A 16,228-nucleotide genomic window follows, 5' to 3' on the forward strand; every position below is an offset into this window, starting at 1 on the left:
ACTAGAATAGGAACAAATCACAAGAGCTAGGCAGCCATTGGGGTAGATTCAGGTACTGCTGCGCACTTCTTATGGAGGCGCAGCGTTACGTTTTTATGCTACGCCTCCGTAAATTACTTGCGCTACGCTTGATTCAGGAAGCAGTAGCTCCGTAATTTGCGGAGCTGCTCCGTAAAAATGGCCGGAGTATGCGCGCGTAATTTAAATAATCCCGTAGGGGGCGTGGATCATTTAAATTAGGCGCACATGTCGTTCCTTCAGAGCGCATGTGCCAGTGATGTCACCGGCTGCCACACTAACTACAAAACTGCATGTCTAGGAGAGCTTTACATTACCCAAAGGTAAGCCTATAAAAACAAGAACTACTTAACCACTTCCTGCCTGGCCAATAGCAAAATGACAGCCGGGCGGTGGTTCAGTTATCCTGACTGAACGTCATGACGTCCAGCAGGATGACAGCCACTGCACATCGTGGCAATCGGTCGTGCGGTGTGTCAGTCTGACACACCGCTACACTAATCTTGGTAAAGAGCCTCTGACGTAGGCTCTTTACCACGTGATCAGCCGCATCCAATCATGATGTAAACCAATCGGCTTTTCTTCACTCGCGTCTGGCTCTGACAGGGTGTGTCCGCGCTGTTCATCAGCGCAGCCCCCCCTTGGATGCCCACACTGGACCACCAGGGAAGCCCCCAACATATGGATGGGCAGGTACTTCCCCCATGGCGATCCACATGTGCCAGTGCCCAGACTGGCACTATAATGCACTGTGACCACCCACCCGTGACCATCCGTGACGTTCATTGGTGCCGGTGACCATCATTGAAGAAAACTTCCTTTTTAAAAAAAAATATGAAAATTTATAAAAAACAGAAACCAAGAAACACACACACACACACACACACACCACCAAAAGAAAGCTCCATTTGTGGGAACAAAATTATAATTATAAAAAAAATTGTGTACAGTGTAGCATGACTGCGCAATTGTCATTTAAATTGCAACAGCGCTGAAAATTGGCCTGGGCAGGAAGGTGTTTAAGTGCCTGGTATTGAAGTAGTTAACTACCACTTTTATGTTGCCACTCTTAGACCCCTTTCATGCGGCCCATAGCGCCAGCGATAAAACTCTGCTATTTTTACCGCTGACGCTATGGGCGGATTTGCGGCGCATTTCGGTCGTGAGCAGGGCGGTTTTACCCCCCCGCTAGCGGCCAAGAAAGGGTTAAAACTGCCCGCAATTCTCTGCTGCAGAAGCGCATTGCCAGCGGTATAGCCGCGCTGCCCCATTGATTTCAATGGGCAGGAGCGGTGGATGAGCGTTATACACACACCACTCCTTCAATGCTCCAAAGATGCGGCTAGCGTGACTTTTTTTACTGCCCTGCTAGCGCAACGCTCCAGTGTGAAAGCCCTTAGGCTTTCTCACTAGAATGAATGGTGCAGCTGTTTAAGGGCGTTTTGAAGGGGCTATTTTTAACGCTATAGCGCCTGCAAAACGCCAGTGTGAAAGGGGTCTCAACTTTGATAGAATTTAATCAAAGTTGGTGACACACACACTATTTGTCCTGTTTACGAATGTTAAAAGTGAACCCATATTTTGGGTTGTCCCCAGAAAAATAGAAGGATAATCTTCCAATGGAAACGCTAGTTCTGGTCACCTGAGGTCCCCAAAGAAAAAAACTCTTAAAGCGGAGTTCCACCCAAAATTGAAACTTCCGCTTATCCCACTCCTCACCCCTTACATGCCACATTTGGCATGTAATTTTTTGGGGGGGGAGTGGGGGCTTCAGGAGGAGTGGGACTTCCTGTCCTCCTTCCGCCGAGAGGCTGGTTAGGCGATTAAGCTTAATCGCCTACAGCAGCCCCTCCCTGTAGGCGATCGCCTAGGACACGTCACAGGTCCTAGGCGATCTCCTGTCCAATCAGACGGCGCAGCGCCGGGCCGCACATGCGCAGTGGGTGCCCGGCCGTGAAGCCGAAAGCTGTCACGGCCGGGTGCCCACAGTTGAAATGAAGACGCCGGCCGTAGAGGGGGGGAGAGGAGCGGAGCCCCGGCCAGCGCGTCGCTGGAACAGGCAAGTGTATGTTTATTAAAAGCCAGCCGCTACACTTTTTGTAGCTGCGAACTTTTAATAAACATAAAAATTGGCTGGAACTCCCCTTGAATTTGCAGGGATTTCCTCATTTCCACCAGATTTATCTGTCACAAAGCTAAACAGGGTTATAACCCTCTCTTACTCGAGCCAAAAGTAAAAGAAAAAAGTTTTGCCTATAGTTCCACTTCCAAGGAGAAAGTGCAGTCATCACTAGGACAATGAGTAAAAATCAAAGAGGCTCAGAAAGCTAAAGAACAAAGGCAATCAGCCATTTCCAAGAAAAACTGCTTGGAGGAACATACTGTACACTTGGCAGATCAGTCCAACATCAACTGCATAAAGTCAGACAAGAATTAGAAATTTAGACCAAAAAAGCTGAAAATGTATAATGATTGCACAAATCTACATGCTGTACTCTGATATTCTGGAGGGAGTTGCGGGATTGTACCAACACATTCAGTACATCTCAGTATCTCTCTCCAATACGTGTATAGTTCCATGTTTTTCTCTTAACTACTACTACTGCACTGAAATCCAAAGCACTTTTATCAGTCCTGCTATGTAGAGGAGAGGACAGTGATCTGTAGATCAAGCCAAGAGAGCAGTCTAGGGTGACAATGTTGCTCTTGCGTACAGTGAGTGGTCTGTAGGACACAAGTGTTATTGGCAGGATCACAGGGTGAAACTTGCTGCGTCCATTGACAGTGGGACTCTGCTCAGCCACCTGTGTCATTGGATTTGATTGAGAGCAGTAGGAGTCAATGGCGCATACTGCCATCAATGAGAACCCAAAACAGCGGCTGGAGCTGCTGCTCGACGTGGGAACAAATCGGCTGCAGCACAGAAGGCTTTTCCACCAATATATATATATATATATATATATATATATATATATATATATATATATATATATATATATATATATATATATATATATATATATATATATATATATATATACACACATATACACACACACACACACACACACACATATGTATGTATTTAGTACCTATATTTTGGCATACATCTAATATATATGCTGCATAGATCCTGAATACTGTATTTATTGGCGTATAACACTCACTTTTTTACCCTGAAAATAGAGGGTAAACTGTGCCTGCGTGTTATACGCAGGGGGCTGTGGAAAGTTTTTTCCCTGAAACTTCCCTCTTAAAGTTAGGGTGCGTGTTATACGCATGTGCGTGTTATACACCGATAAATACGGTATATTATTTTAGCCAAACGTTTTATTTTACATGTTCTATTGATGCCTATACAGCACTTCCTCCTTTAGGCTGGGTTCACACTACTACACTACTTTCATCCTACTTTGCTCTGCTACATTGGTCCTACATTTATCCTACATTGGTCCTACATCCATCCTACTTTCATGAACAGGATACTACTTTGGTCCGACTTCAATGATATTCAATGGGCCTGAAGTAGGATCAATGTAGGACCAAAAGTAGTACAGGGAGCATTTTCAAAGTCGGACGCTACAAGACGCTCTCATAGGGAAACATTGAACACAGAGCAAAGTAGGATGAAAGTAGTGTAGTAGTGTGAACCCAGCCTGAGTCTCCTTCACTTATCTTGGCTTCAGGAGGGATGGGGGCGGGGGGTTTAGAATGAATAGTAGGCATTCCTGTGTGGGAGAGCCCGACAACATTTTCAGGAAGTGAGAGGCAGCGTGCAGAATTCAGATGAAGGGAAATGAGGTTGTCCGTGAAGAACAGGAAGAAGTAGATTTCTAGCTTATACAGGACTTAAAGCGGGATTCCACCCACGATTTTTCTTTTTTTTTTTTTAAAGTCAGCAGCTACTAACAGTGTCACTGCTGACTTAAAGCGGTGGTTCACCCTAATAAAACATTTTTTTTTCCTAGCATTAAATTAGGCATAGTAGCGCGAGCTACAGTATGCCTGTATTTATTTTTTTAGCCCGGTACTCTCTGTGCAATCGTATAGATAAGATTCCGACTACCCGCGGGGAATGGGCTTTCCTATCCAGAGGGAGGATGATTGACGGCCGGCTATGGCGCGTCACGCTTCTCCGGAAATAGCCGAAATAGGACTTGGCGCTTCACGGTGCCTGCGCATAGTATGTGCGCAGGCGCCGTGAAGAGCCGAGACCTACTCCGGCTATCTTCGGGGGGCGTGACGTGCCATAGCCGGCCGTCAATCATCCTCCCTCTGGATAGGAACGCCCATTCCCCGCGGGGAGTCGGAATCTTATCTATACGAGTGCACAGTGAGTACCGGGCTAAAAAAATAAATACAGGCATACTGTAGCTCGCGCTACTATGCCTATTTTAATGCTAAAATGTTGGTAATGAGGGTGAACCACCACTTTAAGACACTTACCTGTCCTAGCCGCCCGCGATGTCGGTCCCCCGAAGGCGATCGCAGGTGTTCCTCGGTCCGGGCGCCTCCGTCCTTACTAAGGGAAACAGGTAGAGAAGCCTTACGGCTTCACTGCCCGTTTCCTACTGCGCATGCGCGACTCGCACGGCGCTTTGTGAATGGGCGGCTGCCTCCTGGGATACACAGTTCCCAGAAGGCAGCGCTGCTCATGCACAAGACGACACATTGACGTAGGACGAGCCTGAAGATCCTCCGTGTGAAAGAGGCAGAAGAGCTACTTCCGCATAGCAACAGCCCTTTCAGGCGAGTATAAAAAAAAATAAAAAATTCTTCCATTTTTTTTTCGGGGAAAAAAGAAAAAAAAAAAAAAAAAAAAAGGTAGAACTCCACTTTAAGCTTGGCAATCAGCTATCAAAACAAATAATGTCTCAATGATAATCATCTTATACATAGAATAGCAAAATTCTAATTTTTGACTGGACTTCCACTTTAATAAAATTAGCACAGGGTCCAACTGTCAGTTTCTGCCATTTTATCATCTTTTTTACAATGCACAGTTGCACATTTCATTTGAATGGTAATTAGCACAGTTCTTTAAGTGTAGAAATGGCCTAGTTATCACATTGCCTCAGGCTTTCTATGAGTTACAATAGGTTTTAAAATCCTAACAATTAGGTTTTATTTACAGATCTCACAAGACCATCACCACAGCTACTGTATATAAAGGAAATGTTCAGAGAAAGGTGCATGTCAGGACACAACACCACTAAGCTCCTGTCACAGGATGGGTGTCACATCTGTGACCATTATGTTTTTGCTCAGCAAACACAGGTGCACCCGTCGGCTCTATGGGCAGCTGGGTGTAAAAAGACTCCACCATCTGTTTCCACAAGGCTACCTCCAATTCAGCCAGGAAAAACTCAAGAGGCAGCTTTTTTTTTTGGGCAAACCTGGATGGACCCAGAGGTAGGTGGGTGTAAATTGACACAAGTTTACGTGTTCATAGGGCTCCAAGAACCTTTCAATCAGGTCTGCCTGAAAAACTAACAGGTGGATGTGATTGGAATGCTCTTGTGAAAAGGGTCAGAGAATGACCAGAATTGGGATATAAAAAGTCACAGCAAAATTAAATAAATTGGCTAAAGTGAAAACTTTTTTTTTAACTTAAAGTGGAGGTTCACCCTAAAACAATTATATAACATTACATCCAGCATACTAACGACATGTACAGTATGCTGGTATTTTTTTTTCGCCGTACAGTTTAATTGTTATTTTCCCCCCGGCTTCTGATTCCCGCGGGACTGGGCGTTCCTATTGAGAGCTTAGATGATTGACGTCTGGTGAAAAACTTCCCATGGCGCGTCACCAGTTTTGCGCAAATAGCCGACCTGCGAGTTGGCTCTATATGGCGCCTGCACAGTCAGCTCTACACGGCGGGCGCAGGCGCCATATACCACCGACTTGCAGGTCGGCTATTTACGGAAAACTGGTGATGGGCCATGGGAAGTTTTTCACCAGACGTCAATCATCTAAGCTCTCAATAGGAACGCCCAGTCCCGCGGGAATCAGAACCTGGGGGGAAAACAATTAAACGGTATGTACGGCACAAAAAAAATAAAATAAATAAAAAAAAAAATAAAAAAAGAGCATACTGTACATGTTAGTATGCTGGATGTAATGTTATATAATTGTTTTAGGGTGAACCTCCACTTTAAAGTGGTGTTCCGCAAAAAAAAAAAAAAAATTAAGGCCAGCAGCTACACATACTGCATCTGCTGGCTTTTAATAAATGGACACTTACCTGTCCTGGAGTCCAGCGATGTCGGCACTGCAGCTGATGTTTCCACCAGCTTCACACCGGGAACCCTATTGCACATGCGTGAGGCCCGCTCCTCTATTGGCCCAGCGCCCGGGGGAGCACCGTGGTTGACTTCACGGCACGGACTCTTAGAAGTGGGAAAGGATACCTGTCCCCCTCTCCCCCGAAAGGTGCTAATTGTGGCATCGAGGGGGGGGGGGGGGGGGAATAAGAGTGGAAGTTCCACTTTTGGGTGGAACTCCACTTTAACTGCTTCTAGACCGCCCACTGCACGTGTACTGTGGAAGGGCGGCCCGGCTGCCCAAAATCACATACCCGTATGCCGCGTTTTTTGTGCATGCGGAGCACAGCTTCCACTGCGATTGGACACAGCAGGAGCCAATCAGCGGGTCTGGCAGCAGCGCCCCACCGATCGTTCACAGGAGACGTGGAGCAGTGTGCCCCTGTAAACATGGCACACCGCTGATCTGTCAGTGAGGAAAAGATCCTTTGTTTCAGCTAAGCTGACACTATCAGTGTAACATCGCTAAAGAGATTGTAAAGTCTCTCTAAAAACAAACATGTTATACTTACCTGCTCTATGCAGTTGGTTTTGCACAAAGCAGCCCGGATCCTTCTCTTCTCGGGTCCCTCATCGGCTCTCCTAGTCCTTCCCTCTCCCCTCTCCATAGCAGATTGCTATGGGAGTACCCGAGCCACAGCTCCATGGTGGCATGACTGCTGCCCCAGGTTTCCTGTTTCCAGGTGGCACCTTTTTCCTTCAGCATGCTAAAGAGCCACCGTTGCTTGCAGGGACTAGAGCCGTTTCCCTAGGCTGTGAATATCAGAGACACACCCCAAAAGCCTAGGATGACAAGGCCCCTCCCCCTTCCATCTCTAGGCTAAATAACTGGCTGATGACCGCAAAGTTCACTGTTGGCGCCTGTTAGATCAAAGCTGTGGGGGTATCAGTGGCAGAGGAATACAGATTTCTGGGAACAAAGCAGCCACCAGCACATGGGACACTTGTCATTCACACAAGTACCGTCGTTAGTGCTGAAAAAGTTTAAAAGGAGAAGTTCGCCCAAAAAAATGGTTTGGCACAGAGTAGCGCTGATCCTCTTCTGGGGTGTCCCGATCTCCCCCTATGAGCTACTCAAATAACCACTCGTTACAACCAAGGTATGCAGAATACCATCTCTGAACGCACAACTCCTCGATCCTGGAAGCAGATGGGCTACAGCAGGAAACAACCACACCAGGTGCCACTGCTATCAGGTAAGAACAGGAAACGGCGTCTACAATCCGCACAGACTCAAAATTGGACAATAGAAAACTAGAAAAATGTTGCCTGGTCCAACGAGTCTCGATTTCATTTGCAACATTCAGATGGTTGGGTCGGAATTTGGCATAAAAAGAAACATGAAAGCATGGATCCATCCTGCCCTGTATCAATGATTCAGGCTGGTGGTGTGGGTGGAGTTATGGTGTGGGGAATATTTTCTTGGCACACTTTAAGCCCCCGAGTACCAATTGAGCATCGGTTAAATGCCCCTATTGCTGACCATGTTAATCCTTTATGTCTACAGTGTTTCTGATGGCTCCTTCCAGCAGGATAATGCGCCATGTCACAACGCTCCAATCATCTCACCACTGGACAATGAGGTCTCTGTACTCCAATGGCCTCCACAGATCTCATCCTAGAGAGAATCCTTTGGATGTGGTGGAATGGGAGATGCACACCATGGATGTGAAGCCGACAAATCTGTAGCAACTGTGTGATGCCATCATGTCACCATGGACCAAAATCTGAGGAATATTTCCGACACCTTGTTGTATCCAAGCCACAAAGAGCATTTAACATGTGGGGGAGCAGGGGCCACAGCAAGGGTATTACATTTTTGCAACATAATAAATGTAATAAATACATCCATATTAATAAAGTTCATTATATTGTACTGAAGGCTACAGAGCATTGTGACTGATCAACATGACCAGCAGTGATTAACCACTTCCAGCCCAAGGAGTACCTGAAGAAAGAATCGGCCGACGCTGGACAACCATAGAGATTGCCGGTGACCAAATGGTCACCAGTCATCTCTATGACTGGAGGCCCCGGATGTAAATACCACGGTCGCGGCTGTCAGCTTGAGATTAGTGGATTTTTTTTTTCTCAATCTCATGCCGACAGCCTGGAGGAGAGATGCGGGCATCTTATTGACCCCACATCTCTCCATAAAAAGGACCTGTCAAAATAGATTTATATTACAAGGGATGTTTACATTCCTTGTAATAGGAAAAAAAACTGCCCGTCCCTGGTAGCTCACGCTCGGAAGTGAACACACACGCAAGTCACTCCCGCATATGTAAGTGCTGTTCAAACCACACATGTGAGGTATGGCCGTGTGCGTTAGAGCAACAATTCTAGCACTCGACCTAATCAACACTTAAAAAAAAAAAAATTCAAGCGTCGCCTATGGAGATTTTTAAGTACCAAAGTTTGGCACCATTCCCAAGTGTGCGCAATTTTAAAACGTGACATGTTAGGTATCTATTTACTCAGCGGAACATCTTTCACATTATACAAAAAAATTGGGCTAACTTTACTGTTTTGTTATTTAATTCATGAACCCCCCCCCCTCCCCCAAACAAAAAAAGGGCGTTTGAAAAATGATTGTGCAAATACTGTGCGAGATAAAAAGTTGCAATGACTGCCATTATTCCCTAGGGTGTCTGCTAGGGAGTACAATTTTTCATTGCACATGACTATACAAAACACTTCCAATAACTAAACGACAATCTACTTTATTGAATATATAAACAAGGAACCCACAGAAAACATTTCCTGATATTACAGAATCCACAGAACCATCGCATCAAGTTTCTAAAACTGCCAAAACCAGTGGACAGTACTCTGCATTTCCACACCATCATCATTCACTGGTAGTGTGTACATCAAACAGATTTACTGATGCCCAGTTCTCAGAGAGAATTGCCCTCACTTCCTGTACCAGGGACTATCATTCACACTACAGGAGAGGAAGGAAGCAGCAATACAGACAAATAGACTCCCCTATCCTCCGAGGGACAGTCTTTCCAGCCTCTTCATGTGAAGGAGACGGTCACCCCTGCACTCAGAGAGCAGACCGGTGCTGGAAGCTGAGCATGCACCACCAAAGACAGCGAGGAGGTACTGTAGGAAGGGGCATTTTATTGCAGTACTCAAATTTATATACATTTTCAAACAAGAGTTTTCCTTTGGTGCAATTTGATCAACACCGAGTTTCACAGGAGGGGGGGGAGTAAACCGTGACGAGTTTTACCTCCTCTTTTGGGCTGCATTTACACACATGATCTCGGGCAGAATCGCAATCTCACATGGCCACGAAACGCGGGATGCTTTAGCAATACTATTACTTCTAAGGGCACCCCCGATGCGCCACTTCCGGCGGCTAGAGACAGACTGGCACGATGTCAGAAACTTCTTTGTTCCAGTCTCCTGTATGTAAACACGAAAGTGACATCACTTCCGATTTACTCGGCTGCCAATGGCGCAGAAAAAAAAAATAAAACACTATTCAGAAGCACCGTTTCTGGCAATCTGAATTAGGGCTGCAACTAACGATTATTTTCATAATAGATTAGTTGGCCGATTTATCGTTTCGATATAATCGGATAATAGCCTTAAAAAAACAACAAAAAAAAAACATTAGCATTTTTACATCTTTTTTGGGCCAATTTGTTGGGCAGATTACAAAACACAAATTGCCACAAAAACACATTGCATGCTTTTCTGCAGCTCCTCCATTGAAGTATATTGAACCCCCAAAAAAAACGAAATAGCACCGTTTTGCGTTTAAAAGTCCTTCCAAATACGCAGCAGCTGAAAAAAAATCCTGGATGTGAACGTGTCCCATAGGAAAACATGCAAATGAACTGTAGTGCGTTTCTGCAAAAAGCAACAAAACATAGAGGTGTGACCCCAGGCCTGAGATGTTTCGTAACATAATGGGGGTTAAAAAAACAAAACTAAATTAGTACAAAAAGAGCAAATAATCACTACTGTAAGGGGTTCATTTTTTTACTGTGGGACAGTGAAAGTAATATTTACAGTAGAGATTTGCTTTTTTAAACCCCATTATGTTACTGGCCGATTAATGGATTATGAAAATTGTAATCGATTACCGTATTTATCGGCGTATACCGCACACTTTTTTGCCCTTAAAACTAGGGCAAAATCGTGGGTGCGCGATATACGCCGATACCCGCACTGAGTTTGAACTGCGCCGCCGACATATACCGAGCGCAGTACACTCGGCCATGCTCGGCTCCCCTTGCAGTTATGCGAGAGAAGCCGAGCGTGCCTAAGTTTACTGCGCTCGGTATATGTCAGCGGCGTTCAAACAGCACAGAAAGCGGCGATCGGCTCAGAGACCAGCGCGGGAGAACACCACGAAGGCCGCAGACGGGTGCCGGACCGGACAAGGCCGCCGATAAACGCCGGGCAAGACACCAAAACGGTAAGTAATAATATAAAAAAAAAAAAAAAAATCAGGAATTTCAAGGCCACATTAGGGGTGCGCGCAATACCCCGATAAATACGGTAATTTCATAATCGATTAGTTGTTTCGCCCTAATCTGAATACTTTGAAGTGCGATCGCTCCATAAAGAGTACCTGTCACAAGGGATGTTTACATTCCTCGTGGCAGCAATAAATTTTCATTTTTTTTTTTAACACCATGTAAAAAAAATAAAGGAAAAAAAATGGTTTAACCACTTCAGCCCCGGACCATTTTGAGATTCGGCACTGCGTCGCTTTAACTGACAATTGCGCGGTCGTGCAACGTGGCTCCCAAACAAAATTGGCGTATTTTTTTCCCCTCACAAATAGAGCTTTCATTTGGTGGTATTTGATCACCTCTGCGGTTTTTATTTTTTGCGCTATAAACAAAAATAGACCTCTATCCTGGTAACCGGTTTTTTATTTATTTATTTTTTTAAACGCCGCCTATGGAGATTTTTTAGGTACCGAAGTTTGTTGCCATTCCACAAATGTGCGCAATTTCAACGCGTGACATGTTAGGTATCTATTTACTCAGCGTAACATCACTCACATTATATTTATATAAAAAAAAAAAAAAAAAAAAAAAAAAAAAAAAAATTAGGCTAACTTTACTGTTTTTCTTATTATTCATGAAAGTGTTTCCCCCCGAAATATTGCATTTGAAAGACCGCTGCACAAATAAAGAGTGGCATAAGATATTGCAACGATCGCCATTGTATTCTATAGAGCACAGGTGTCAAACACAAGGCCCGCGGGGCAGGAGGGCTGTATTCGGCCCATTTCACGTGGCCCTCACACCTCTCTTGCAGCTGTACAAAAGCTCCAGCCCTCCCCTGGTTCTCCTCCAGACCCCTACTTTCAAGCAATACATCCATCTTCTTCCCAGCAGTAGCATAAGGAAAGGGGGGTACACTGAGATGTAGGAGAGTGGGGGACTCAACTTCTGATGGTGGGATGGCTCTTGACATCTAATGCAAGGGGAGGGGATGCCCTGGACATCTAATCTTACAGATACAACCGGCCCTTTTAACCACTTCTCTACTTTGGGTGTTTTTCAGATTTGGCGTTTACAAGACTAAAACATTTTTTTTTGCTAGAAAATTACTTAAAACCCACAAACATTATATATTTTTTTTTTCTAATACCCTAGAGAATAAAATGGCGATCATTGCAATACTTTTTGTCACACCATATTTGCGCAGCGGTCCTACAAGCGCACTTTTTTTGGAAAAAAATCACTTTTTTGAATTAAAAAATAAGACAGCAATAAATTTGGCCCAATTTTTTTATATATTGTGAAAGATAATGTTACGCCAAGTAAAATGGCACCCAACATGTCACGCTTACAAATTGCGCCCGCTCGTGGCATGGCGTCAAACTTTTACCCTTAAAAATCTCGATAGGCGACGTTTAAAAAATTCTACAGGTTGCATTTTTTGAGTTACAGAGGAGGTCTAGGGCTAGAATTATTGCTCTCGCTCTAACGATCGCGGCGATACCTCACTTGTGTCGTTTGAACACAGTTTTCATATGCGGGCGCTACTCACGTATGCGTTCGCTTCTGCGCACGAGCTCGTCGGGACGGGGCGCTTTAAAAAAATTTTTTTTTTTTTTTCTTATTTATTTTTATTTATTTTATTATTTTTTACACTGGAAAAAAATAAAAATAAAAAATGATCACTTTTATTCCTATTACAAGGAATGTAAACATCCCTTGTAATAGAAAAAAGCATGACAGGTCCTCTTAAATATGAGATCTGGGGTCAAAAAGACCTCAGATCTTATATTTAGACTAAAATGAGAAAAAAAAAAAAATTGGAAAATGTCATTTTTTCAAATGACAAAAAAAAAAAAATGTTTCTTTAAGAGGCTGGGCGGGACTGACGTTTTGACGTCACTTCCGCCCAGCCGAGCTATGGGGACGGGCGAAGGAGATTTTTCCTTCAGTCTCGTCCCCGCTCAGCTCCCGAACGGTCGCGATCTCCTCCGCCGCTACCGACGGCTCCGGTAAGCGGCGGAGGGCGCGGGAGAGCCACCGATAACGGCGATCTCGCGGCGCATCCGCCGCGGAGACCGCCGTTATCGTTACCAGAACCGCTGACAGTAAAGATAGATACCTCGGTTGTGGCAGCAGCTGCTGCCGTTACCGAGATATGTATCTTTAAAGTTAGGCCGTATATAGTCGTACAGCGGTCTGGAAGTGGTTAAGGACAATCATAATACTGCCCACAATGAAATGGAGTTTGACACCCCTTGCTTTAGAGTCTCTGCAAAGTCGTTAAGTAATTTTCTAGCAAAAAAAAAAATATTCGGATTTTTAACTCGTAAGCAACACATATCAGAAATAGGCTTAGGCATGAAAGGGTTAAAATAACTTTTTTTTTTTTAACTTTTTGGAGTTAAGCCCCTTTCAGACGGACGGCTGTTTTGCCGCAGTTAAAAGCACTACAAATGTTTTGTGAAATTCAAATCTCCAGGCACTGCGATTAGCTGCATTTGCACATTGCGATTACATGCGTTTAATTGCAGCCGCGTTTAGCTGCGGTATACATTTCCATAGCAACCCTTTTTTTTTTTTTTGTTTGGGTCCCTTGAATCCTAAAACGCTGCTATCCGCAGTTGACAAAAAGACTGCGATTACTTGCGGTTATGTGCATATAGCTGCGCTACATCGCACCTGGACGCATTCAATTCTATTTTTTCTATTCGCACCAAACCGCATGTAACGTAATCGCGCGCAAACGCTGTGTGTGAATGGGGCCATAGGAAAACATTGTATGCTTTTAGCTGCGGTAGAAAAATAGAAAACCCGCAGCTAAAAGCACCATTCTATCCGTCCGTGTGAAAGGGGCCTAAAGATGTACAAGAGCCCCTGTCAGATATTTATCACTGTGCTGCTGCTGTGTGTGTGTGTGTGGGGGTGTCTGTCCCGTACATCATCACAGAGAATGAAAATAAAATACCACATTTTGGGTTGTTCCCAAAAACAGAAATAGAGGGGAAATCTTCCAATGGGGACACTAGTTCTGGTGACAACCAGGGATTGCCTCACTTCCTGTTTTGGCTATGGGACAGGAAGTGAACCCCCCAAAGGGTCACAGATACCAAAAAAAAAAAAAAAGGGGGGGGGGAGAAACTGTGCCCGAAACTTAAAACAACAAAAGTTTGCTACTTTTATTTTTTTACATGTTAAAATGTCAAAAGTCCCCATAGCCCAGAGATAGAAGTCCTTCCTGGGAGCAGAGCGCCCCCTGGGGGTGATGTCAGTGTGGAAGCAGCAGGTGGCCGGTGTGGCACTCTCCGTGCAGCATGGTGGCGAGGACACGTCTCCGTACTACACACACCGATCACATTCACTAGTATGGGGGGGAGATCCGGTGTCTTCCCCGGTGTAGGAGGCGCGGAGTCTTCCGGGAGACGTGTACACAACAGCCAGGAGTTCCTCTCCGCCCTCCAGATATAGAAGTGATCACTATAACACTACCCCCTCCATATCCCACCCTCCGGTCACCGATCCCCTCGCCCAACCCAGAGAAAAAGCCTCAGGACAGGCCGGGGATCGTAGTGCGGCCTTCACCGCCATATTGGCGGCGGCCTCGGTTTGAAGCCTAAAGGCCCCGGTCCTCTCCTTTCTCTCCGCCCCCTTCATCCTCCTCCTCCCCCGACACTCACCGCCGCGTGCTGCTGGCGCCGCCGTCCGCTGAGGCCGCTCCGTGTCTCCCCCTCCTTCACTCGGGCTCAGCCGCTGCCACTTCCACTCAAACAAACAAGATGGCGGCCTCGCCCCTTCCTGCCGCCCAAATCGCGCGTTCAAATCCGCAGGATGTTTACTGATGAAATACCACACAGGGGGGCGTCACCACCGAGACTGGAGGATTCGGGGGAGAGAGCGGAGACGCAGCGTCATGGCGTCGCTGGGCGGGGCGGGACGCGTCCGGATGAGGGCGCCATCTTGGTAGTGGAAAGTTTAGCGTGTATTTCCTGTATAGTTGGATAATATAGAAACGTCACGTGTACTGTGAGGGCTGCTAATGCTGTGTTCTGGAATAATGTCCTTCATATGTTTCTAAGTTATACACCTGGGGACCTGTGTACACCTCAATAAAGTTGACCTGTTACAAAATATAAAAGTACTAATAAAGCTGGGCTTTCATTCAATAAAGTTGCTCTGTTTCAAAATGTAAAAGTACTAATAAAGCTGAGCTTTCATTCAACAAAGTTTCCCTGTTACAAAATGTAAAAATACTAATAAAGCTGAGCTTTCATTCAACAAAGTTGCCCTGTTACAAAATGTAAAAGTACTAATAAACATTCAATAAAGTCGCCCTGTTACAAAATGTGAACATACTAATAAAGATGAGCTTTCATTTAATAAAGTTGCCCTGTTACAAAATGTAAAAGTACTAATAAAGCTGAGCTTTCATTCAATAAAGTGAACCTGTCACAAAATGTAAATATAATAATTAATGACGAACTTTCATTCAAAATAAAGTGACTCTGTAACAAAATATAAACATGCTAATTAAAGCTGAACTTTCATTTATAAGATTAGTTTACCTTTACAATAACAGTGGCTAAGCTTTCCAGCATCCCCCGTACATTCACCTTTACAAAAAATAAAACTGCCTGTATAGATAATGAGTGTCAGTGGATAAAAACAAACCATGCAGCTTTGACTAGAGTTGAATAATGTCCTCGCTCCAAGTATGGATCGTTTACGTACCTTATGAAGTCTGATTGGAAAACTCCTAGGGCAGTGGTCTTTCATCCAGACCTTGGGGCACTATTTCTCCCACTGACACCAATGATGGGACACTATTCCTCCCATTGACAGAAATGATGGGATACTATTCCTTCCACCGACACCAATGATGGGACACTATTCCTTCCACTGACACCAATGATGGGACACTATTCCTCCCACTGACACCAATGACGGGGCACTATTCCTCCCACTCACTCCAATGATGGGACACTATTCCTCCCACTGACTCCAATGATGGGACACTATTCCTCCCACTGACTCCAATGATGGGACACTATTCCTCCCACTGACACCAATGATGGGACACTATTCCTCCCACTGACACCAATGACAGAGCACTATTCCTCCCACTCACTCCAATGATGGGACACTATTCCTCCCACTCACTCCAATGATGGGACACTATTCCTCCCACTGACTCCAATGATGGGACACTATTCCTCCCACTGACTCCAATGATGGGGCACTATTCCTCCCACTGACACCAATGATGGGGCACTATTCCTCTCACTGACACCAATGACGGGGCACTATTCCTCCCACTGACACCAATGATGGGGCACTATTCCTCTCACTGACACCAATGACGGGGCACTATTCCTCCCACTGACACCAATGATGGGGCACTATTCCTCC

At 45.1% G+C, this 16,228-nt stretch overlaps 1 protein-coding gene across 2 annotated transcripts in view; it reads right to left on the bottom strand.

Annotated features, from left to right (window-relative positions):
- Positions 1-14,682, bottom strand: part of RAD21 (RAD21 cohesin complex component) — a 30,711-nt gene extending 16,029 nt beyond the window's left edge. The window contains exon 1 of one of the 2 annotated variants that reach the window (XM_040354877.1): positions 14,500-14,682. The gene's annotated coding sequence lies outside the window, so the exon portion shown is untranslated. The remainder of the gene's footprint in view (positions 1-14,499) is intronic. The other variant, XM_040354876.1, reaches the window with a different exon arrangement.
- Positions 14,683-16,228: the final 1,546 nt, after the last annotated feature.

This window comes from Rana temporaria, chromosome 5, assembly GCF_905171775.1.
Source record: "Rana temporaria chromosome 5, aRanTem1.1, whole genome shotgun sequence".
In the NCBI taxonomy this organism is placed as follows: domain Eukaryota; kingdom Metazoa; phylum Chordata; class Amphibia; order Anura; family Ranidae; genus Rana; species Rana temporaria.